Source organism: Mirounga angustirostris, unplaced genomic scaffold (assembly GCF_029215605.1).
Source record: "Mirounga angustirostris isolate CCGP_5_RB_7025 unplaced genomic scaffold, mMirAng1.0.hap1 SCAF_3, whole genome shotgun sequence".
NCBI lineage: Eukaryota > Metazoa > Chordata > Mammalia > Carnivora > Phocidae > Mirounga > Mirounga angustirostris.
This window is the reverse complement of record NW_026991711.1, coordinates 98765516-98789669: the sequence shown is the minus strand read 5'-3', so window position 1 is coordinate 98789669 and position 24154 is coordinate 98765516.

The window sequence follows — 24154 nt, the reverse complement described above, 5'->3', positions numbered from 1 at the left end:
TTGTGCAAAAATCTCAGCAGATTTGTGTTCAGAAACATGGCAAAACCAAATTATGTTTATAGATGGCTTCTAGGATCCTTACGAGTGATTTCCCATCCTTCTCCAGAAAGAGAACAATACTATATTATGACTTTATAGGTGAATAGGAAAGGGCCTTGTTTTAATATTAAATGGACTTTTTACTTTAATATTAAAAAATATATATCCAAACCTGAAGATTGGAAGAAAATGGAAAAAATTAATTTAACTTATAAAGTTAATAGGAGTAAAGACAGTTAAGAGAGGTTTTTTAATCTTGAGAAAAAAAAGCATAACTATTTTAGTAATAATCAAGGAGAACAGTGTATAACAGATTGTAGTTTTTAACAAAAATTCTATTCCTTCGGGTCTTGTTTCTGAACAAAAGTACTCGATATCAAATATACCATAATTCTGACCAAGGAGATGTCATTAAGGCCTAGATACAATTATTACAATCTCTGTAAGTGAAGAAAAGGCAAGATATATTTCAAATTGTTTAAAATGTATATCCTGTAAAAATGTGTTGACAGATGGTCCAGTGAAGAACCTAAGGGCTCAGGTTCCCAAGCCACCCTGTTGAGTTTGGGTATCAGCTCTACGAAGTAGCCATGTAGCCATTCTGTGCCTGCTTCCTCATCCACAAAATAAGCATTACACAATCAACTTGGTTTGCTCAACTGTAAAATATGTGGTCATAAGGATTAAATGATTTAATGCTTATAAATATGTAAGCCATGAAGTTTTATAGTGCCATATAGAAGGCACTTGATAAATATTAGTTTTTGATAATGATGTCTTCTATGAGCAGGGTTGCTGGTCCAGGTCTTGTTTCTTGTGGTGATGGGTTCTGGTTTTTGTCCTCATGTAGTTTAATACTGAAGGTAATACATATTCAAAGTAAGACACAAAGTTTTAGATTATAAATGCAAGAAAGGATACCTCTGGCTGAGGAGAACCTAAGATACTTTCTGAAGATGATGGCATTTGAACTGTTCTTGAAGCAAACTGAGATTTATCCAAGTTCAGGATCCATAGAGGGATTGGCACAACCAATGCACAGAATGGTGTAAAGATTCTGGGTTGGCTGAGAGTAGGATACATAAAGATCATTGACTGGATATGCGCATAGCTGGAAAGGACTGATGGGAGTCATGCCTTGCTGAGGAGTCTGAACATTGTTTCTGTGAGCAACAGTGACTCATAGATGATGCCTGAACAAAGAGTGACAAGATTATAGCTTCGATTAAAAAAAAAAATCAGTATATCTAAGTAAGACTACTATACTGGAGGCCTGGTAGTTTACAGAAAGAGAGACCAATTTGGAAGCTATTTTCAACAATCAAATGAGAGATAAAATCAATGAAAACTGAATTGTAGTTGAACTTGTCATTGAAAGAAGTCATGATTTGCAAGTATCAGAGGTAGGAATGACCTGTCCTGAGACTGGTACATGATAATTAGGAAAGGGGCAATTCTAAGCAGGAGCAGGAGAAAATGTTAAATAAAGAGAACTCTTGATACTAGAGAATAAATCTGAAATAGAAGCAGTTACCCAGAGAATTCAGGCTAAGAAAAAATTTTTCCTTTAGGGGAGGGTGGGCGATGTATGACCTACTGGCCAAACCCTGCCTGCTGCCTGTTTCTGTAAAATTATATTGGGACAGTTACTCTCATCAGTTTTTTTTTTTTTTTATCTATGGCTGCTTTTGTCCTACAAGGGCAGAGTTGAGTAGCTCAATCATAGCGCCAGAAAACCGAAAATCTTCACTTTCTGAACCTTTACAGAAAACATATTCCTGCCTCCTGATCAGGAATATGATGATATTAAAGTAAATCTCAGAAATTGAATTAGCTCATGGAACCACATTGCTATTCCTTTTTGGGGTATATTGGAAATTGCTTCTGAAATTTCAAAGACTTTAATGAGGGGCTTGGGAACTAGCATTTTTAAAAGAAACACTTGGAGGGAGGATATGTCTGCTTCACACCATCATTTTCTACTTTATTTACCAAAGGCGGCCACATAAACCTATGTAATGACAGATTTTTTTTTTCTGTTCCACTAGAGAGAGAAAAATAAAAGGAATGCATTACCAGATTATTTTAATTCGGTCATGGAAGTTTTTAATCAAACCTGAACTCTAGTCTGTGTAGGTGAATGCATGTAGAGCGTAGAAGAAGTTAATGGCTTGGTGACTGCCCTTTAGGAATTTCTAAATCTCCATAAGCATATGTCCATATATGAAAAACATGAAAATAGTAGAAGGCAATATTGACCATGCCAAAGGCGAAGTAATGTGAGAGTTAATTTCCATTTTTTGACTTCTTTCCTTTGTTCCCTAGAATTAGAGACAAAGACAAGTGTCTGAAGCAACTAGAGAATATTTTGAAAATCAGGACACTTTAGATACAAGTCCCGATATGTGGTTTCTCTTGAAATATCAGAAGAGCTAGCAACACTGGGCTTGCTGACCTACCAATTTAGGAGCCCCCTGGAGCTGAGTGGTGACTGCCCTCATGTGGGAAATGGGCTCTTCTGTTCACACAATTCCTATGATCCTTCTTATGCCATGCTGTGCCAGTTTCATTTACTTATACAGTAGCCCCCCCAACCCCCTTTCCTGCAGGGGTATGTTCCAAGACTGCCAGTGGATGCCTGAAACCACAGAGTACATATACTGTTTTTTGCCCTCTATATACATACCTAGGCTAAAGTTTACTTTATAAATTAGGCACAGAAAGAGATTAACAGCAACAGTAATAACACTGATCAATTGTAACAATAAGCTGTAATAAAAGGTATATGAAAGTGGTCTCTCTCTCTCAAAATATCATATGTACCATACTCACCTTTCTTGTGATGCTGTGATAAAATGCCTCCGTGAAGAGATGGAGTGAGGCAATGACATAGCCTTAGGCTACTATCAACTTCCTGATGATATGCCAGGAGGATCACCTGCTTCCAGACTATGGTTGATGGGTGTCAGTGAAAACCCAGAAAGTGGAATTGTGGATGAGGGGGGATTAACATATTAGCCATTGGACTTTCAAAGCATTTGATTTACAATTCTCAATTTAGAAGCACTGTAGGCTTCTTACTGGTGACCAGCAGGAGAAAAGAGAGCCCCTGATGACGTGCCTGCTGTCAGTTCTCTGACTACTTTTGTGTCATCTTGCTTTCATTTTATTGTTTCTTTATCTGGCCCTTGTTTTCCACCAGCAGGAAATTGACCAAAGAAAATTGGACAACTGCCTCTCTTCCCCACACTCCATTTCTTTTCTCTTTTCCTTTCTCTCATCCTATTTTCTCTTGTTCTGATCCTTTATCCAAATGTCTTGTGAAATGCCAATAAAAATAACTATGGTGACACATAGCTCAATAGATGTCCCAGGGGTTCAAAGAGCAGAGTCCTCTTTGGCTTCATCCACTGGGTTCTATTTCTGCTGAGCCAAGTGCATTTAATTCACTCATTCATTTTCTCTGACCCCATTATCAGTCTTCCCCCCCGCCCCGCTCCTAAGGCAGAAAAATCAATATATATTTTAAAAGGGAATTTAAAAAATAAGTCAAAGAAATGAGGGAATTAAGCCCCAAATGGGTTAGTGACCTGCCCATAGCTACAGAATTCAGCCATGAACAATCTCTCCTTAGGGGAGAGAAGCCTGCAGGATGGGACTTGATGTGTCTGGAGTCAAGGTTGGTTGCAGTGAAGAGGAGAAAGGCTTCCAGAGGGCTGTGGAGGGTGGGCTGGAGAATAATGCTAGAGAAAGTTTCCAGAGCATCTGTCTTCCTTTGTATTTGATGGGCAGACCCCAAAGGAGCCAAGAGAGTCATGGTGCTTTAGAACTTTGCATAAGGAATCAAAGCAAACTGCTTTAGGCATTTTCCGGGGACAAGATGAAAATGAAAATGGGAATGAGTATCCTAAGGAGCAAGGCACAGTTATCCTTCTCCAGCTACCTCATGATCCTGCATTATTTAAGCATAAAATGGATAAAAAGCAAAGCTTTTATGGGGAAAAGCAAAGCTTAACTCACCAATGGAACATTGTCCCTGAAACAAGGGGACTTCCTAGGCCCATCACAACAGATAAGTGTTTATATACATACATGTGTATATATTCTCAGTGAGGCTACATTATATAGAGCACAGAGTTCTGAGTGATTTGCTATGCCACTTGAGAGTAAAGGTTAAGTGAAGGACTGATGCCTCTTTCTCTCAAGCAACCAAAATATAAATAATGGAGGGATGGAGGGAGGATGGTAAGACTGTCCTTTCTCATCCCTAGTCCCGGGCATTTAGATGTGAGTCACACACTCACTTATTCCTTTAGGATACATCTTACCTGACAACTTTCCTCTAAGGATAATAAACTATGTTCTTCACTAGTAAAAATAAGTCTTTAGTCTGTCTTTGTTTTTATCAGTTGTTTATCCTTTGTAAAGGTGGTAAATATGGCATCTTTACTTAAGGGCTAACAAAACGAATTTGAGACACAAACACTGTCCCTTTTGAATGTGAATGTACCAAAGTCACCTACAATGTACATTTTCCATCACGTAGCTGCATTCAGTTGTGCTGAGAGAAGCATTTGTCCCATATAGCCCATAGCCAACATTAGCATATAGGCAAATATGTAGCATTTTTAAGTTATTAAGAATATGGAATTGCATAAAGCTTATGAGTATGAGTTTTAATAAATGGTTCTAAGGAGAAAACCTGTAAAACCATTGCTAGGTCAAGAAACAGAACACTTTTGGAAGAAGATGGTCCTCTTTGTGAGTTTGCACATCATCCTTGTGCAGTAATGCTCTCTTCTCTGCATCATTCCAACTATGGACCATGAACTTCTGAGCCCTATGTGTTTCTCGTACCATTCTTGATGACTACAGTTTACCTTGGTTATTTCACTGTTACCAAAAATATTGCTTTGACTTTGCACTCCTACTACACCTTTGCTAGGGAACTTTTTTTCCCCACTCAAACACTGGGTTATTTCATTTAGCTCATGCATCTCCTTGAGAATTTGCTCTCTAAACCAGTGCCATTCAAATTGTGGCCCATCAGTGAGGAGCTATAAACAGTTAGTTATTGGGCTGCTATGAAATTGAGTATAGAGTTTGTGAGTAAGCTCTTAAAATATTTATGGCAATTTGTCAAAGAAATTTTATGACTCTTGAATCTCGTAATAAAAAAAATGGGCCTTGTATTTCGTATGTCATTTTTATTTCATTTTTCTAGAAACTCATTTTTATACTATTTTACGAAAGTATATATCCATGAAAAATTGCAAGTAAAACAAAATGAAACAAGCAAAAATCTGTCCCCGCATGGGGACAGTTTGGGAAGCATTGCTGTAAAAGGGCAAAACGTGCTTGCAGAATACTTTTCACTTACTACAGCCTATAAGAAACAGGTACCTTGAGCATCTGAAATTCTCCAGTGAGGACAATGAGAATTTTCCACTCTGAGCAGAAAAACTTGGCATGCAAACCATGTCTTTTCTGAAGACTCAGCTTCCAGCAAGAATGGACTACTTTATTTGTTTTTACCAGTGTCTTCTGTGCCTCATGACCACCAACCCATCAACAGTAGTTAGGAATGACAAGTTTAACAACGATATATAAACACAAAGATTCATCTTACCACTGCTTTTCATAGCAAAAATATTAAAAACACAAAAACACCAAAACCAAGGGATTAAATATACTAAATTATGGTGCATACAATGAGTGCACATGCCTGATACTCAAAAATGCTTGTGATAAAAAATCATTTGTCATGGATACTCTAAATAATGTTGTGCTATGATAACCATTTCAGGTACAAAGGAATATAGTTAGTATGACAGATTTTGATAAACAAAACATGTGTAGAGACACACATACGTAAAAAAATGGTCTCAAAATTATCCTTGGGTGGTAAGGTTGTTATTTTTTAGGTTTTTTTTATCTTTATGCTTTTCCATGTTTTGTATCAAATATGCTTTTGTAAAAAACAAAAATTGCTTAAAATATATGAAAGAAATTGGATGGGTAGGGACGCCTGGGTGGCTCAGTCGGTTAAGCGTCTGCCTTCAGCTCAGGTCATGATCCCAGGGTCCTGGGATTGAGTCCTGCATCGGGCTCCCTGCTCCGCGGGAGCCTGCTTCTCCCTCTGCCTCTGCCTCTCTCTCTCTATCTCTCATGAATAAATAAATAAAATCTTTAAAAAAAAAAAAAAAGAAATTGGATGGGTAGAGCAGCTGGGAAAGTTTGTAACAAAAATAGTAGGAACATTTAGAAAGATCAAGAGTCAAGTACCCCATGACAAAAATGTGATGAAAACAAAGTTTGTGGCTGAGTGGAGAAAAGGAGGGTAATTTGTGCAATGACACCAGGATTTTGGAAGTTTAAAAAAAAAAAAAAAAGGTAGCTGGGCTCCACTTCAGACCATATAAATGAGTATTTTGGAGGCAGGGGCAGGCACCAATGTATTTTTTTAGATTTATTTATTTTATTATTTGAGAGAGAGGGCATGCATGCATGTGCACTATGCACATACCTGCAGAGGAGGAGAAGGAGAGAGAATCCTCAAGGAGACTCCACCCTGAGGGTGGAGCCCAATGCAGGGCTCCATCCCAGGACCCCAAGATCATGACCTGGGCCAAAATCAAGAGTTGGATGCTCAATGACTGAGCCACCCAGGCGCCCCAGGAATCAATATTCTTGACACCTCCCCAGTGGATCCCAATATCTGCCAGGTTCAGAGTCTTTGGTGTAGATGCCAGTTCTCCTGTTCTACCAGATCGGTCCATGTTGGCTGGTTGGCTGTCAGGACCAGAGGTTGCATTATTCCAAAGCACAAGACTAAAAGGAGAAGGAAGGGATTTCCCTCTTGCAAAAGCACTTTCTGCCCCCAGCACTGGTGGCATAAGGCTGCGGATGATTTGTGTGTAATTACAAGTTTTGGAAACACCAGTTGAAATAATCTAAGCATTCTGCATATTAAAAGCTAATTCTTTTTTTTTTTAAAGATTTTTATTTATTTATTTGAGAGAGAGAATGAGAGACAGAGAGCATGAGAGGGAGGAGGGCCAGAGGGAGAAGCAGACTCCCTGCTGAGCAGGGAGCCCGATGCGGGACTCGATCCCGGGACTCCAGGATCATGACCTGAGCCGAAGGCAGTCGCTTAACCGACTGAGCCACCCAGGCGCCCTAAAAGCTAATTCTTTAATGAGATAAAGCTATGATCTGGAAGTTGAGTGGAGTGATTGCTTTGGGGTGTACAGAACGCATCTAAGTCAATCCTCTTGAAAATGTTAATTAGCACCAAAGAACAATGGAAGATGTTTGCATTCTTCCTTGGAGACCAAGATTGGGACAGGTCATTTTGCATGTGAGCAGAATGTGGAAATGGCAAAGAGATTTAAATAACAAATTTTAATAGGTTTCATCCCACTGGGAGAGGCACTTTTGACTGTCTGTGACCTGTACCAATTATCATGATTCTCCCCACCGGCTGACCATAATTTTAATAACTAATCAAACTCAGCCTGCAGGTTCTGTGAAATGCCAAATTTGTACAAGCAGTTTTGCTAGTTGCAAAGCTAGTACTTGCTACCTGACCTTTTTACAATTTCCCCAACTACTTATTCACACTCCAGTCACCTGTTTAAATGCTCAGGGTTGATTTGGTCCTTATTGATCCCAGGCCGCTACCTGTTTGGGCTGAGAAATGACCTTCTGTGCACATCTAGGGGGGCCTGCTCTGCCGTGAGAAGAATTCCAAAAGAAGCTTGGTTGGAAATGTAATGCGGATCTACAAAGGTGGGCTCCTGCAGGTTCGTGTAGTGGGATGAGGTACAGTGTCTGGCAGTTGCCTAGGCCCAAGCGAGTCACACAGGGGAAGGGTGTTAACCAGTGGAGTTAGCCTGAGGTCACAAGAGCATCCAGACTGAAACAGGTGCATCAGACTTTTAGATTTCCGCAGAGCCACCTCTCCACATTTTCATGCATTTCCTCACTCCTTCGATAGTAACTTACATGTTTGTAGCTTGGGATAAGAACCCCATTAAAAGTCCCGTTCACTGCCCCTGTTCCTTGATTTGGCATTAGCATCCTTGACTCATACCAGTGCTTCTCAAACTTTAATGTGCTCACCAGTCACCTGTGGATTTTGTTAAAATGCAGATTGCGAATAGGTCAAGAGGTCTGGCATGAGGCCTGAGATCTGAATTTCTAACCTACTCCCAGGTTAGGCCTCTGCTCTTGGGCCAGACCACACGATGATCCGCCAGGCCCCAGCGGTGGCTCTCACACATTAGCGTGTGTTACAGGCTTTCCCAAACTCCGACTCCTTCCTATTCCCAAGTCTGTGACTCAGCAGTCTGGGTAAGGCCAGGAACTTACATTTCTAATACGTGCCCAGACGATACTAATGGTTGGGTCCACACTTTGAGAACCACTGCCTCAGACTACGGCTGCTCCCACCTGAATTCAGCTGGCACTTCTCAGAAGGACAGGTTGCCACCTCTTCCCTGGGACAAGTGCTTCCCCCTCCTTATCTTCTGGCAGTATATCCAGGGATGACAATGGCAAGATAATAATCTTCTTCCTCTTCAGCTATCTGTAAAATAGAAAGAAAGGGAAAGCCTCCCAACCTTTTAGACCTCAAAATGCTACAGCAATAGAAAAGAACAAGAAAATGAAGCAAAGCACAATAAAATCGGGCAACCACTCTGATCAAAGCTTGGAAGAAAGAACTGATAGATGCCATATCTCTAGCCACAGTCATTTCTCAGTCTGCAGAATCAGTGCCTGCTCAACAGTCATCCTAGACCCACATGGACTCGATCACAGACTCGGACTGTTTCCTCGAGCTGCATAGATAAGAACGCCACTGAGCCTACTGTCTCAGAGCTGAAAGAGTCAGGTCTCAAGACCCTGGCCATAGCAGTGCTTCTCGTACTCTTGGAGGGTGGTTAAAGCACGGTTTGTCTGTCTGGCATGGGGCTGGAGCGCTTGTATTTCTACACAGTTCCCAGGCGCTACTTAAAGCTGCTGGTCCGAGATTACCCTTAGAGAATCGCTGTTTTAAGGGATCGAATTAAAGGACACCCTTGTTTCACTTCTGTTTTTTTTCTACCAATTCAGAAAAGACAGTGAAGGAAACCATGGTACTTTTGCTGATGAAGCTGATAGTGGCAAAAGTGATGTTAAGTCAGCTATGACGTTTGTGAGGCTGAGCCCCAGAACTAGAGATGAGTGCACCCATTCACAGGCAGCACTGAACCCCACACACATCCCCTTTTGAGCACCTGCCTCTAGGAAACTGATGGTGTGAAGAAGCAGGGCAGAATGCATGTTCCCTTCAGGCAGCTAGCTGCTGAAGAAAATGACAAGAAAAAGATAGAGGTGAGCGAATTCAGTTCCTTCTGTGGAGCCCATCAATTAGGGGAATCACTCATCACTCCCAAAGAAAGCATACCCTATGAAGGAATAGAAAGAGACCAGGAATGATGAACTAATGGATGTCCTTCTTCTGGAAACAGAAGTGGGAGATTTATTAGTAGTCTCCCCCCTCCCTCCCCACAAAAACTAAGTCTCAAGCTTGCCAACCCACTCTCACCTCAGATATCAGATATAATGTTCTCCTCCCCACCCTGGGGAGTTTTAACTAGTGACTAAATTGAGTTCAAATTTTATGCTTTCTTAGTCCAGTTACTTAATCTCTCTGAGCATCAGTTTTACATCTACACAATGGGGATAGTAGGATAAATCACCAGAGACTAGTGTGAAATTTAAGTAGATAAATTTTACTTTATCTCTAGGAGGGACTCTATAAGGCATTTTCCTTCTCTACTTTCTTTCTCTTCCTTTCTTCTTCATCCCTTAGCCTTGGGACTTAATACAATGAAATATTTTATATTGTATTTGACCTTGAAGAACTTGTAATCTTGGGGATAAGGGCACACATATGAAAATGTTAAATATGTATAGTGTGAAATGTCTAATAGAATGCTTAGTACATAATTTCTCAGTTCAAGATTTTTTTGAGAAACAATTACAGTTCAGACTACAAGATGGGGAAGGGAGCTAGAACAATTCTGTAGCCCTTCAACTGGGGCATCATGGCTTTGGCTGGCTCCAGGAGGAGAGGTGGGCTGTTAAGAGCAGGAGAGGGGAAGGACATTGCAGGGGTGTTGGAAGGGTGGAGAGCAATATGGGCAGAAGCTGAGCACAGAGCTTCCAGGGGCAGAGAGACAGGAGGCCAGATTTCAAGAGGGTGGCCATTCATTCTGCTCACAACCAGTTCCCATTTGGAGCCTATCACTAGACTTAGCAGTTCCCTAGGTCTAGCCTTTTATATGCATTGCCTACTCAAGGTACCAGCACTGAAAGCACAAGTAGCAGTAATTTCTCTGCCCTTCATGTGTGATGTTTCGATTGATTTAAATGGCAAGACAACCCTCAAAGTCTGGAGAGCAAGCGGTCCACTGTCTGCTGGAGCATAGTTGTTTTTCTTTCTTTAAGTCATTGATTCTCAACCTTGGCTGCACATTAACATCACCTGGGAGCATTAAAAATAGTAGAAATCCCCTGGCTCCACCCCAAACCAATGAAATTCAAATCTCAGAGAGTGGAGCCTGGCATCTGGATTTGTTTTAAAAGTTCCCCAGGTAATTGTAATTTGTAGCCTGGGATAGGAAAGTCTGCTTGAGGCCAAGGTAGCCTGCTCCAGTGTGCAGAGGTGACATTTCTATCATCGATTTTTCTCAGGAATGGTTATGAAACAATTAAAAACAATTAACCAGACTGTGAGTATCCTGTGGATGAGAACAATACCTGCATGAGATTATGAAATAAAATAGCAAATGAAAACATGTTTTTCAAATATAAACTGGGGTTTGATTTGCATACAAAATAAATAGTCTTGCAAACAAAGTGACTATATTTAAATAGTTAAATTTCATGTTAGTAAAGTGCACAAGGTATTTTGCAAAGAAAAAAAAGATTAGGATAGAGTAACAACTGGGTAAAAACATCAATGTGACTGTTTCAGTTTGGATTAGGTCATTTAAGGCAGATTTATCATTTTGAATGATCCAACGGGATTAAGGGATAGTTTTTGTTGATAAGGTGCTAAATTGCTTGAATAAATATATTGGCAAAATATTTTAGTTAGCAGGACTGGGAAACGAATCTGTATTGGTATTTGAATTCTTTTTTTTTTTTTCTTATTCATTCATTCATTCCACAAATATTTACTGAATCCCCTCCTTTGGATACCCAGCACTGGATTAGGAGATAGGTTACAATATTTGCGATTAACATGAATTAGGTTTTTGACCTCTTGGTCTTTACAATGAAAGAAAGACAGTAAATAAAGAAAACAAATGATAGGTTGTATTAAATACGGTGAAGAAAACAAGCAAGATGTCATGATTGGGGAAAACTGTGTGTGTGTTGGGGACAGGGAGTCTCTATTGAGATAGAATCTCCAGGTCCTCTCCTCCCTTCAGAGCCCAGACTGCAGGGTGGGTGGTGCCGGTTGTCAGACAAGGGAGCTGCAAGGGACAGGGAGCAGAGGCGGGGGGAAAACAGAGTGTCCAAGGCTCTGGAAGGAATATATGCCACGATAGAGAGTTGACACAGCATGCATTCTTTACCATTTCTTTTATTTTCCAACTGTATTCTTTACATCTTTTGTGGGCCTTTTCCCCTCCCTGTAACATCCATTGAAGTCAGTATTTATTGTGTATTTGCCACATGTCAGGAGTTAAAATAGGCTCTGAAGATGCAAGGAGGGAAGAAAGAAACTTTGGTAGGAGGAAGAATTGTGATGTAGAAGAGGTATTACCTACAAGATACGGAGGTGTGTTGGTTCAGGAAAAGGCAAAGGGAGGTGTCTAGCACTACTTGGGGATCTGAAGAATTAAACAGGAACTCTTCCATGAGAAGGACTTTGTAGATCCTAGAAAATTAGGGTCATGATCCAAGGGTGTTTGGTTGGCAGCAGTCAAAGCTGGGGGGAGAAACACATTCATGTAAATAGAAAAAGAAAAAAAGTATTTACACCTAGGTAAGAGAATTTGAGAACCACCTCAGTTCAGCCCTCCATATTTGTCACCCAATATGGGTGCTTGGAAAATAGTTCAGATTAAGAGCTGATTTCACAGTGGATCTCAGCTCAGGCTGCATAGGAGAGTGACCCAGGGAGTATCATCAAAGCCCTGGGGTCTAAGCACCACCACTGACCATAAATCCAAATTTTGATGGAGTAGGGCCAGGGAATGACAACTGGGAATTGGGAACAAATTTAAGAAAGATTATAAATCACCATCCCTGCCCTCACAGGGCTTCAGTCTTCATAAAATGTCAACCCAAGATGATAAAATGGCAAGAACACAATGTCTCCCTCAAGCTATTCTTTCCTTAACTCCTTCCATCCCTAGTTGTCAAGACATACAGAAATTTCTAAGTATATTCTCATGATGTCATTTTTTTTTTTTTTTTGCCTGAAACATCACTTTTTTTTTTTTCCTAAGAACATTTGACTTATCATTTAAGAATAAGTTCCAGGGGGCGCCTGGGTGGCTCAGATGGTTAAGCGTCTGCCTTCGGCTCAGGTCATGATCCCAGGGTCCTGGGATCGAGTCCCGCATCGGGCTTCCCGCTCCTTGGGAGCCTGCTTCTCCCTCTGTTTCTCTCTCTCATGAATAAATAAATAAAATCTTTAAAAAAAAAAAAAAAGAATAAGTTCCAGGATTATCTCTTAAGTGAAACATTTGTTCCTACGTCTAGGAAAAAGTAATTGTTCCTTGGCAAACAGTATAAGGAAAGTTCTGTCAAAGTCCTTCTCACACTAGTCGTCACGTGAGTACTTTACATATCAGATTGTAAACTTCTCAAAAGCTTAATTAGAATGCATAGCACCTGGCCTGGGGTCTATAATATATTTTCTTGAATACATGGAGGGGGGAAAGAGGGAAGAAGAACACAAGTAAATAAGAATGAATAAAGTTTGCACACTGAGGTGCCTTTGGCAGTCAGAGAGGCCTGCAGGTACCAGAGACTTCAGGGGAAAGGGTATTAAAAGGGAAAATAGGTACGCCAGAAAGACTTTAATTCTGTAAGTACTTTCAACATTTTAACTTATGTTTAGACCTTTTTAACTTTGGGATGCTTTCTTCAAATAAATTCTTATTAAGGGACCCAACATATAATAGAATCTGATAGTTCTCGGGGTGTGACCCTCAGACCAACAGCATCTTGGAACTTGTTAGAAATGAAAATTTTCACAACCCACCTTAGATCTCCCGAATCAGCAGATCTGGGGATGGGACTCAGTGTTCTGCTCTTACAAGTTTTTTCCAGGTGCTGCTGTGTGATCAGGCTTGGGAACAGTGGAATCACTGTGGCTGAAATATGGTTGGTCAATAGCTGACAATCCCCAAACCCTATTCAGTTCCCACACCAATTTAGGTTTTGCAGGGACTCTCTCCATAGAGTCCCAAAGATCTTACAGAATAAAATATAAGCAGCTGGCCTTGCAGGTTTGGGTCCCCTTCTGGGTTAAACACGATTTTCAGTGTGGCCTGACTCCAGAGCCCTGATGGTTTTTTACACATGTACTTCAAGAGGAGTCGTTTCTATTGATTAGCTTTAGATCCAGACTTTTGCCAATTCACACAACTACCTACCTAATAAGTAACTCTTGACTGAAAAAAATCAGTTAAAGCGGTTGTCATTTTGATACATGCAGCCATTCAACATGGCACGCTTTCTACCCAACCACGCCTTCATAAGACTGTGAACTACATGCCGGGTGCCTGGCCATCCCCACTTCTGCAAGTGCTGTAGACAGAGCATAGGCTCAGCCGATCCCCAAGCTACCGTCTCAGTGAATCACATATTAGACAGCTGAAGTCCTTTTTCTGAGAAGCAGTCTAATCTGAGGGTTTTTTTCCTCCTCTACTTAAGAATTCATAGCTGTGTTAATTTAGCATCCCTCCTCATTACATGGCTTCTGAGTAAGTTATATAGTAATGATGAATGATAAATCAGATGGCCAGGCCTATATTACTCATGACATTTTAATAGTATTAATCTGGGATAGCTTTTAATTGTCCATTCTACAGTCTTTAATGCTAAAGAGATATAGATGTTTCCATTATTCTAATTGTATTTCAAATAAATGTATGGGCTCACATTTTCCCTCTAACCTTGTAAAAAATAAGGCTAAATTAGAGATGCCTCTATGCATGAAAAATGAATTGTTTTACAGCAAAACCTTGATTAATCACACTGGAAAGTAGCAGGAACCTCAATTAACTGTACATTGTCTGCACTTGGCTTGTCAGAAAATGACATAAAGGATAGGAAAATAAAGTTTCATCAGAATTCAAAAAAAAATTTCAAAAAGCATTCAAAGCAACCTCCTATGCCTTTCATACCTGTAATCTAGTTAAGTGAAAATTGATGTTCAGATAGCCTTGTGGTCCAGTAAGATTTTCAGTTATAAAACAAAAAGCCAATTATTTTCAAAGGCTCCACTTGCAAGACAAGAAATGGACTAATGCATTTTCAAAGGAGTTTCACCAGGACTATTGAGACAGATTGGGTTAATTTCGAAGTTATCGAAAAGACCACTTTCCAAGTGTTCTACTTAATCAAACTTTTATTACAGTAACTACATATATTGATCACATTTAGGAGAAAGAGGGACTCACCCAGAAAAGTAAAACTTCCAGATAATTAATGCCTTCCATATTAAGCACCAAAACATTTGTAAATTAGCCACTTGTGTTATGGTCAAACTGTTTGTGACTTGATTAGACAGGAAAATGACAGTTTTTAGATGTTCCTGATGGCATTGCTATCATTCATAAGAGAACAGTTAATACCATAGTAACAAGACCATAAAACATTTTTATACTACAGACAGTAAAACTCACTATATTTCTTTGTTTCTATAGTAAATAGTTCCAGACTGTGATCTGTAAATCTTAAAAAAAAAAAGGAAGGAAGGAAGGAAAAGAAAAACAAAAAGAAAAAAAAAGCTTTTTAGTTTTGTCTGTAGCTTCTCTTCCTGCTGTATCTGCATGCCACTACAGTTTAGAACAAGATTTCCTGCAAAGTTATTTGGGTCCTCGCCTGAAAGTAGCTCTGTCTATCCTACTTAGCAACTAGAAGGCTGTGGGGAAAGCAGGCAATTTGGACAAGAAAAGTGGAGCACAGGAGATTTATAAGTGTTTAGGCAGCCGTAGGTCAGAGGCCAGGGAAATAAGTTGAGATCAAGAGCGCAAAATGAGATTTCTAAAGGTGGTGCAATAGACAGTACCTGGGGAATTGCCAACTGGAGGGTCAGAATCAAACACAAAGTCAAAGTGCCAGGCAAAATAGTTAGCAACTAGATTTATGAAAATTGAAGCAGATGGAAGAATTTGAAAAGGAGAAACAGTATTTGGAATCAGAAAGATGGAAGGGACACCAACAGAGAGGCGATTGATAGTTGTTAGCTTTAACATTCATTATTTTAAAAATCCTACATCCACCCACTTGGCTCCATCTGCACTGTCATCACTGTTTTCTCAGCTATCCTATCCCTTACATTAACGCTACTGCTACTGAAGTCTTTCTATCTGGTCTCCCCCTTCAAGAGATTCTGTTGCTGGCCCACTCAGATCCTCTTTACCTCTTGGCTAATGGTGGGCAGTTACATCCTTTCCCTAAGAGTTGTCCTTCGTCTATAGGGAAGTAGCTGGGAGAGCATACCCTCCCCTCCAAAGGTATCCTGCGGCCAGCATCCAACCGATCCTACGATCCTACGTGCAAAAGTCCAGCTCCCTTGCCTGGAGGGGAGATAAATTTGTGGTGCTACCTAATTAAGCTCCAGAGTTCCCTGTGGGAAGAGGCTGTGACACTAGTTGGCAGCTAAACCAACTAGCTAAGCTTCCTTGAGCTTCTAATCTGGCCGTATTCCAATTCCCTCAATTCCTTACTGGTTGTCTTCGGAGCTTACTGACGTCCTACTTACTCATCTCCCTTCTTTTCAGGCCCTGCTTCTGGGAAACCTGCTTTAAGTAAGATACACTGACTGCACCAGGAAATCTAATTATTTAACTTAGGATAATAATGTGATTTGCCAAAATTGTATTTTTAATCTCATTTGAGAGAAAAAAATCCATATGATTAAAATGAGTGAAATTTGTATTAAAAAGAAAAAAAAAGAGGCACAACTCAATTTCTGACTTCGTAGAGATTAAATATTTTTTCTCACAGGATGTTTTTGGAAAATGTTTGAAGAATTCTCTGAAAATGAACAAATGCATAAAACTCTGAGAAAATGAAGATACTTTAGAAACAAAAAGGATTTTTTTTTTTTTTAAAGAAGTCAAGCAGAGGAATGAACACAAACAGTTCTTGTTGGCTATTTTGACTTTTTATTGGGTGTATCATATACATAGACTTTGTCACAGTGTTTCAGTTTTTTGTCACTCTCCTCAAAGGCTCATATGACTTAAGAAACTTGCTCAAGATCATATAACTAGAATGTCTTAAGTTGTCCTTTAAACCAAGTTATCTGATTCTGAGCCCTTTGTGCAATCCCTCCACCCATATATTTCAAAGAGCATTCTAAGGAGCACTTACTGCAGAAAATATTTAGAAAAAAAAAAAAAAGAAAGAAAGAAGAAGGGTAATTTTAGTGATTTACATGAACTCAGAAAATACTACATATTACATCCCTGTTGGGAGATAATTCTACATCTCTCATATTTTCATACAGTCTTCTGAGCAAAGCATTTTAAGAATTTGAGAATGTCGATTTAAGAATGTTTATATAAGGAGACATTCCAGGAGAGTAAAGTAGAAATACTTCCCTCCCCTCCCTGAAGAGATTTGCTTATATTTCTGGTTAATAAAGGTAATGTTACTTTCTTTTTTTAAAATTTAAATTCAATTAGCCAACATATAATACATCGTTAGTTTCAGATGTAGAGTTCAACAATCCATCAGTTGCGTATAACACCCAGTGCTTATCACCACCTGCCCTCCTTAATGCCCATCACCCAATTACCCCATCCCATCCCCTCCAGCAACCTTCAGTTTGTTTCCTATGATTAAGAGTCTCTTATGGTTTGTCTCCCTCTCTGATTTCTTCCCATTCAGTTTTCCCTCCCTTCCCCTATGATCCTCTGCACTGTTTCTTATATTCCACATACGAGTGAAACCATATGATAATTGTCTTTCTCTGATTGACTTAATTCGATCAGCATAATCCCCTCCAGTTCCCTCCACATTGATGCAAATGGTAAATATTCATCCTTTCTGATGGCAGAGTAATATACCATTGTATATATATCCCACATCTTCTTTATCCATTCATCTGTCAATGGACAGGATATAAGGGAGGATAGATGGGTTTACTAGCAGTTCTCTAGTTAGATTGGGGATTTCCTAAACTCGATGTTTCTCTAAGGTGACACAGCAGGGCCATCATTCATCACCCCCCCCATGGAACCTGGGAGGCAAGGGAGACCCAGGAAAGCATGGAGCTCATGTTGCCCACTGTGATGGGAATAATAAATAGTTTAAATCCATTGTCTCCTTATTAGCCAAATCTGTGGAAGTCTGAAAGCCAACCTAGCGGCTTCCCACCATGCCACTGCTTAGGAACTGCATGACCACTTGATGGAACCCCTCTGAGGGATTCAAAATTCAAAGGAAGTGCTCTAAGAAGCCTTCTAATAAGGAAATGCATTTATTTTCTCTTTTCCCTAATGTGGCCAGCTCTCCTCTAGTGCACATCAGTATGGAATATAGCCGCACAGTGATGGAAAAGCACATAGTGCTGCCAGTTTGGGGACTCAGAAATAGCACTTCACTAGCTGCCACTTTCTCTGTCTCACTGGAAGGTTGATTCTCCCCTTCCAAAGCACAAACAGAAGAATTCGAGAAGTAGCTGCTACACCTCCTCTGAGTCACTGCTTTTATTTGTGTTTCCTGTATCAACTCCCTTCCTAGTTTTAATTACATGGCTTAGCACATTCTTGAAGTCAGGATAAATTCCCAACAGAGATTTTCTCCTCTTAAATGGCAGCTTTGGAGGAAGCCCTAAACATTAGATCAAGAATCTACCTGGATGCCTCTGCTTCTACATCTTTTCTTCTGCTTATTCTAATTGCTATGTGGTACTATCTAACCTCTCAAAGAAAATCTGACTTTCTTCTCCCTCCTGTTGCATTCCCCAGTATAATGGTATACACAACTAAGAAACTGAAATAATGTGATGTGAACTCTTCTCAAAGCCCGTCTGAGAATTCTGCAAGAAGAACTACCAAGTAATAAAAAAGAACTCAGCTGGAAATGTACATTGGAAAAATAAATTGGAAGATGGCTTTAAATGCTTTTGAGTCGTCCCAAGGAATATAAAAGGAAGCAGAATACAGAAAATGATAAACAAAACTTTCAGGGCTGACTCAATAAGTAGCTCTTAAAATAGCTGTGAGTTTCCCTCCTAACACACAGCAAGCTGCCAATAACTAGACAGACAAATCGAACAATTAGATGTTATGAGGCAGCATCAGAATAGATCCATAACGTATCATCCTGAGTGAAGCCTTAACCGTTGTCTGAATAAAAATGGTGCCAGGCACAAGAGATTATTTCTGACCCGCACAAATTAGTGGAAAAACTCCTATGAAATACGTTCCGTTCTTGAGCATCTCTGATGTGTCTGATGGTCTGATGTGTACTAAGGGTGCTGAGATGAGAGACACAGATTTTTCTAAAATCCAGAGGAGGAAACAGATGAGTAAAATAGTTAATAAAGTATGGTTTGGTGAGCGTTATGAAAGCAATACATATATGTGTTGCTGGGAGATCAGGAAATAGGCATCTCACCCAGATGTGAGATGTAGGAAGGAGCTGAGTCCTGATGTGGGTCTTTCTGGGTTGGTAGAGACTTTTCAGGTAAAAATAAATCAGAGAATAGACCTTCTAGGTCTAGGTCATATAGTGACGTGTTCAAGGGCATCAGGCTATGAAAGGGCTTGTGCTTTTAGAGATACTGCAGGCCACTCTGGCTGGAGTTGGTGAAAACACACGAGGAAAGATTGAAAAAATGAATCTGGAGATCAGCAGGGGGCAAAATCATGAAAGGTCTTTTGTGTGATGTTAAGTGACTTGGGGTTGTATACAGAGAGTTAAGAAACCACTGACATGATTTAGTCAGGCAATCAGGTATCACTCTGTTTTCCTCTAATGACCTTCAGGGGGCGATAACACCGGTTAGCTGAACAGCCCACTCAGAATTCATAGATCAAAGTATGCACTTCTGACAAAATAAATTCTAAAGTTGGTTAAACTTTTTTGGATATAGTGTTTCTGTATCCTGACCTAACTTGTATTTTTCTCCTTAAATTGTTTCCAGAAGTGAAGAGCATAGTTTTTGTACTTTACAAAGATTAAAAAACACTAATAAAACTGCATACTCAATTATATATGGTAAGTTCCAATCAGGAAAAAATTGAGAATGTTAATAAAAAATCCTGAAAACCAAAGAAAGGATCTTGTTTAATTGGCACATTTATAATGCCGCATATCCCTGTGGCGATGGGAATGAGAAGGGGAAAATTGGCAGCAAATACCTTAGGATTTTGCATATGTGTGGACTCCAGCCTTAGGCCAACTAATGAATTTCAGCCAAGTCTGAGAATGGCAGCCCCTGCATCTCCTTCCTTCATCCTTCTCTTCCTGTGCATTATTCTTCAGGTGGTCTCATCGTTGTCACTTCTCTGATAACATTTTGGATCCTGGCTTCTCTTTCCTTTATATTGTTTTCACACATCTGCCTTTTTTGCAGAAAGACATTTTAAAATCTGGAACACTCCACAGAGCACATCAAATACTAAAAAACTATTTTGTGGGGCTCAAAGGCTTGCTTCTTTATGAAACTACTTTTGGTAAATACTGCTTAAATAGTTACTTGGATGTCTCAAACTGTAGTGCTAAATGGTATTGTGGTGAACATCAAAAAAATGGAAGGATAGTCTATTCAATCTGCAAAACTGCATATTTTTCTATTATTTATATGCAGCGCTTGACATATCTTACTGTGTTTTTCACTTCCTTGCAATTACCAGCCTCCTAAATTGCTATTTTTTAATCATGTTTCTATTACATTCAGATTTCTTTCTAGTCAAGGTATTCTGAGGATAAAAAAAAAAAAAAAGCTAAACCGGTTTTGATCTGAATTTTACTGGCATTAAGATTCATCCATACAATAAAAAAAAAAAAACTTAAAGTTTATGCGTAGAGAGAAATTAGAATTCTTTCAGGCTTTTTATAAGACCAAATTTCCTCAAGTCTTTGGCATTGGTTACATTTGCCTTGCAGCTATTATTTATGGGGTCAGTAAATTAGAAGTGCTGACATTTCTGTTTACGATGTAAAGGTTTTTTGTTTTTTAATTAATGATGTTTGTGCCCCTGAAGGCCAATAGTGCATCAAAATTACCAAAAGAAATATGAAGAAGATGAGTTCATAGTATTTATTTTGCCTTAAAAAAGTATTGTTGCCACAGATGAATAATATTTTGCTGTATTAAGAAAGGAATCACCAGTTAAATAAGCCACCAATTATACTGAGTAGGAAAGTATTTCAATCCTCTACTTATCAATGCAATGCTTTTTGCTTAAATTTTCGACTTATGTGTGTAATTCCAGAGAAGATAAGACTTCATTATACTGAGTATAAGAAGAATATTGAAAGAAATAACGTTATCTGCTATGACCTTGAGAGCTTAGGTTTTTATAATATAACAAATACACTGTCTAGACTGCAGAGGTACGATTCTAGCTTTTGAATGAACATGGTTTCAAATGATATGTCTGTATTGGGTCAGTCATTTCAATCAGGAATCACCAACTCTATATATTCAGAAGATTAGCTGCCTGTAACACCTCACATTTTTCTTTTTTTTTTTTCCTTTTGATTTTTATTGTTTCATAGGTAGGTTAACCTTTGACCATCATCAGCTTTTAAAAATTATACTTTACAGTTTTGATCTATTTTTACTATATAGTAACTGTATTGCTGTGGTGGTAAAATCATATAGATATGTATGTTGGGGAGTTCGTATAAAATTTTTATGTGAAAGGCACCATAGGTTCACTCAATGTTTTTAAGGGAAATCTTCTAAGAGCAAGCTGTTTGAATCCTGATACATCCCAAGGAGGTTATGAATTAAGTCATTTGTCTACAATTTTCATTAATTTATTCATTCCTTTGTTTGTTCATCCATTAAGTGAGCATTATTTGACTAACAGAGCACTACTAAGGGGCAACCACAAAAGATATGAGAAATGGAGCCCAGGACATATGTCTCTGGCAATATCACAGAACAGATGTTCAGAAAGACCCTCCTACTACAAAATAAAAATCTTAGGTCAATTGTAACAAACATATATGTCACTAAGTTCCTAAAATTTAAAGAAAGGAATTCTCCAATGAGCTAAACACATTGAGAACAACAATAATTAGCTAAAATGTAAAAAAAAAAAAATGTTAAGCAATTTAGAAATCCTGGTTTACTTTGGGGCATTCATGCTTGTAAGTGCTGAGGTTAGAAACTAATGTGGGGGGTCTCACTAAAATGCTGGAAGTGAAACTGAGACTCCTGCATTTGGTTCAGACCCTGAAGGAAGGCTAAAGGGATCCCAAGTCAGCAGCAAACTCTGGCTGCCAGCATGAGCAGTCCAAATCTTATCTAGAGGAAATCTTCATTTTTGGCTCTCAGGAATCATATACATTAAATCCAACCAAATGTGAGCCTATAACAAAAATCAAAGTAATAAGCATATAAGATATAAACCACCACAACTGAGCATCTGCAGAAATAATAAACATGTTTAGATTTCCAAGGGTTTAAACTAAGATTATTAAATATAGAATATAAAACAATACCTATGAAATGGTTAAAGAAATAATAGCTGACACACAAAAATAAGCATGGAATGAGAAATTACTGTAAATAATTAAACAGATATGGAAAAGATTCAAATAGAACTCTTGGAAATCATCATCACTGAAATCAAAAACTCTACTGGTGGGCGCCTGGGTGGCTCAGTTGGTTAAGCGACTGCCTTCGGCTCAGGTCATGATCCTGGAGTCCCGGGATCGAGTGCCGCATCGGGCTCCCTGCTCGGCAGGGAGTCTGCTTCTCCCTCTGACCCTCCTCCCTCTCATGCTCTCTGTCTCTCATTCTCTCTCTCTCAAATAAAAAAAAAAAAAATATCTTAAAAAAAAAAAACCTCTACTGGTCACTACACACCTATTAGAACAGCAGAAATAAAAAAAGTGAAATACTAAATGCTTGCAAGGATGCAAAGAAACTGTATTTCTCATACACTTCTGGTGAGAGTTTAAAATGATATAGCCACTCTGGAAAATTGTTCGTCATCTTATGAAATTAAATATGTAATTGTCATTTGACCCAGAAATCACATTCTTGGGCATTTATCCCAGAGAAGTGAAAACTTACGCTCACACAAATACCTGCATACAAATGTTCATAGCAGTTCCACTGGAAACAACCCAAATGTCCTTCAGTAAATGAGTGGTAGAACAGGTTCTAGTACATTCAGACAATGGAACTGTTCAGCAGGTGTTCTAAAAGATACATTATGGAAGGAGAAAAATGATTCAGTAAAGGCTCCAGAGTTAAATAAAAATGGTAGAGAAATTGGTAAGTACATAAGTAAATATAACATGCATTATAAGCAAAAAGTGGCTGATCGATTAGTATTAAAGTGTTTTAAAGTACTTACATCACTTGGAGTCAAAGCAGTTAACATATTGATTGACTTTAGACATTAATAAGTCCTTATGATAAACCCTCAGGATTATGCACTGTCTTGATCTGCTTGGTACTGTAAGAAAATAAACTTAAACAACAGACATTTATTTTCTCACAGTTCTGGAGGCTACCAGTCCATGATCAGCATGCCAGTGTGGTCACTTTCTGACAAGGGGTCGCTTCCTGGCTTACACATAGCCGCCTCATTGCTATGTCCTCGCAGGGTGGTGAGAGAAAGAGCAAGCTTTCCAATGTCTCTTTTTATAAGGGCACTAATTCCAACATGAGGGAATAAGAAAAAACAAAACATCTCCACGGGTGGGATAAAAACAACTAAAAAAATTCATATACTGAAAAACTAAAAGACTTAAACAAAAAGAAGAAGATAAAGAATATGAAAGTAATGTTAAAAGACTTGGATGATGGACGAATAGGTCTAACATAGGTCTAATTGGTGGCCCAGACAAGTGACATGCTTATGACTTCATGACCTCATCTAACCCTAACTCTCTCCCAAAAGCCCCCTCTCCAAATACCATCACATTGGGGGTTAGGGCTTCAACATACGGTTTATGGAGGGGGCACACAAATTCAGTGCATAATACCCACTAAGAGAATAGAAATAAAGAGAGAAAATGATTCACCTAATAAGGATGACACAGGGAATACAGAACAAAAAAGTACAAAATAAAGAAAAAGTATGAATTAATAGTACAATGCTTCTTTAATCTTATAAGCTGTCTTGGGAAAGCATTTTTAATAAATGATCAAATAAAAGTATTGCTTACATGAGTGACAGAGATAGCTTGAGAAAATAGTAACATTACTCTGGGGTAAAGAGAAAAGATGGTGTGGGGACTGGAGCCTGCAGAAGGGGTTTAATTTAAATAGGATGGGCATTACATGAACTGTCCAGAGCTGATTCTTGGCATCTGATAAAGGGGCCTGCATTTGTCTTCTCTTACTGCCATACGAAATCACCACACAAACTTGGCAGCTTAAGCAATACAAATATATTCTCTTGTAGTTTCAGAGGTCAGAAGTCCAGAAGTCACTGGGCTAAAATCAAGCTATCGGCAGGGCTGTGTTCTTTTCTGAAGGCTCAAGGGGGAGAATTCATGTGCTACTTATTAGTATTATTGACAGGATTCAGTTCCTTGCAGCTGTAGGGCCCACATTCCATTATCCTGCTGGCTGTAAAATGAAAGCCACTCCTGCCTTCCAGAGGCGGTTGCACTATCGGGCTCTTGGCCTTTTCCTCTAACAGCAAAGGCAGAGGTTTGAGTCCTT